This window comes from Embiotoca jacksoni, unplaced genomic scaffold, assembly GCF_022577435.1.
Source record: "Embiotoca jacksoni isolate LCO1_2020_lvr unplaced genomic scaffold, fEmbJac1.0.p SCAF_26, whole genome shotgun sequence".
Classification (NCBI taxonomy): domain Eukaryota; kingdom Metazoa; phylum Chordata; class Actinopteri; family Embiotocidae; genus Embiotoca; species Embiotoca jacksoni.
The window spans coordinates 2,804,622-2,807,121 of NW_027185377.1; the positions used below are offsets into that span (position 1 = coordinate 2,804,622).

Consider the following 2,500-nt stretch of genomic DNA (forward strand, 5'->3'; position numbering starts at 1 on the left):
ATAAAGACAAACCCGTTCAACCCTTCTTGGATTGACTTATCGAAGAGTGTTTGGAGAGCGGCGGGTAAATAATCTTTTTCAGTCGTGCACGTCTGATCCTCTGACACTCAAACGTGATAATTAGCTGTTTTTGTGGGGAGAAAGTGAGATGACAAAGATTGATGAATTAAAAACGTTTTTTTTTGGACGTAATAAAGACGCTTCATAAGCAAAACTCTGTACAAAAGCGAAGGGCTCGTTTTCAGCCAGCAGAAACACAACAGCTCTTTGTTTCAAGTGCTTACACTAATAAAAATGATGGATATTTAATTCTGTCTCACTTTCCTTTCTGCCAATAAAGCCCCTCTCTCCCCCCAAAATCATGCACACTACTCCTTTAAGTAACAGCTGGACTGGAGCTTTATTTATGGAGAACATCTGTTGTGAGGATGTTAATGTCTACGCAACCGCCTCTCTCAAACATCATTTGCAGAGAAGAAGGGAAAAAAAAGAATCCATTGTGTTTATAGTGAAGCTAATCTACTGCATGGCCAGGATATAACGGCTTTGTGTCTTCCTCCTTCCTGATATTCAGACTGTTTGATCAGGCTTCAAAGAAATCAGCTGATATCGCTTTGAAAATCTTTTTTTCTTTTTTACGTTGTTGACAAAATGAGTCGGCCTCCTTATTTGTCCGCGGTCGCGCGCCGTCTTGGTCGACGCCTGAAGGCAGGAATAAGAATAATAAAAAAGGAGCCTATGTTGCGTCTCGTGGGAATCTCCGTTCCCTGCTTAGCGTTTATTTGCTCAAACAAATGAGTGAAATAATGATGTTTACCGAGGGTATTATTTAAAGTCTGGTGTTTGAGCACGCCGGCTCCTATCTGTGTCACCACGGCGATAAATGGTGCAACGTAGCCGCAGGAGCCGAATCGTGCTGAGCGTCGTTTAAATCCGTTATCCTCTGCAGGTTCCTGCTCTACAATAATCAATCTTCCCAAACCTTATTGTGGTAAATGAATTTTTAAAAAAAAGTTATCTAATGCTGATTGTTCTCTAAATAAAACCCAACGGAACATTTCGGGCGTTTCCACATCCACTCTTGCCGGTTTAAAGTTGGATGATCTTGAGCACAACGAAAATCGCATATTTCCAACATGTTGGACTTCTGGTCTCTTGAATAATCATAAATTGTGTTTTTGGGTGTAACGTTAAAAGCCAGGTGCTCCTGCACCTCGGCGGACGGCTGCTGTAAAGTCGGATTTGCCGGATGGTCGTAAAGTCTGCTTCTCTGCAGAGGAAACGAATGCACTCGTGTGCAGATTGAGCAGATTAATAATCTTTGACATGGTAATCCTTTTATTTTTAATCTTTTGCATGTCTGCTGCATGCGCGTCGTGCACCGTGTCTTAATAACGAGCCCTTAAAATAACGTCCTCTACTCGATACCACGGTGACCTCGCTAATGGAGCTTCTCTTTCCTCAAATGTGAGCGAGGTATGTCCAGGTGACGGCCACGTTTTTTTAAATTTATTTTTTATCATAACCTGCAGCATCAAGGTTATGATAACTCCAAAGCAGAGCACGTATTGCAGGTTTGAGTGCTTTCGGAGGTTTAACCCCTTCCCTCCCGAGCGGCTCTTATCTGTCCCACCTGTGCCGATGCATATTTATCCCCGCGCCGGCGGCTGAGACCGGCTTAGCGTATGGATTATCTGGAGAACCAGATGCACGGCCAGACCGGATCGCCGCAGCCGGTAACAGCGGAGCAAACGAGTCGTGTCGCTTACGCACCAACACGTCGCGCTTCCACCCCCGAACGGATTCGCGGAGACGGTCGGATCTTAGTCTGTCCTTCGCGACGGTCCGGCGACCGTCCGGCGACCGTCCGGCCTTTTCACCGATTCCACGTGAGGCCCGTAGCTCGATCCGCGATTCACGAATAACACCGTCAGGACCGAGAGGGCGGGATCGCGTCTTTTTGTTTGTTTGTGAGCGGAGTGCAACCGGTTCGTCAAAGACGGAAGAAGATTGCGAGATAACGATGGATTTGCGCGCCGTATTATTAACTACGTGCAGCTCCTACCGCCCGTATGAATAAATCAGCGCATCGCCTCGGTAACCAGGAGGAGTTAAGGGGGTCGGCAGGAAGTAGCATTAGCTGCTAGCGCAAGCATTACTTTTGCACCCCGTTAGCTTTGAGGTGCATTTTAAACTAACGTTGAAGAGAACCTCCCCATGAAATAACTTCCACGCCTGCCTGCGTCGCTTTTCCCTCCACGTGTCAATCACCCCAAAAAAAAAACACTTCACGATCGACAATTAAAAAAAAAGGAAGAAAGTAATTCACAGAAAGTCGTTAGAAATCCTTTTTGAGAAGCGCGTCGGTCCGACTCTTTGAGTGCACGTCTTTATGCGAAGCCCAGAAAAAGACACAGATGTGAAGCATTATTCAATTTGCCCTCCGCCAGATTTCTTCATTCGATCTAATGCGAAGCAGCAGATTGGGTCCTGCTCTGTA

The 2,500-nt window shown here is 45.9% G+C and overlaps 1 protein-coding gene across 1 annotated transcript in view; it reads left to right on the forward strand.

Annotated features, from left to right (window-relative positions):
- The window catches only part of LOC138204704 (thyroid hormone receptor alpha-B-like), a 150,496-nt gene that overhangs the window by 58,237 nt on the left and 89,759 nt on the right, over positions 1-2,500 (forward strand).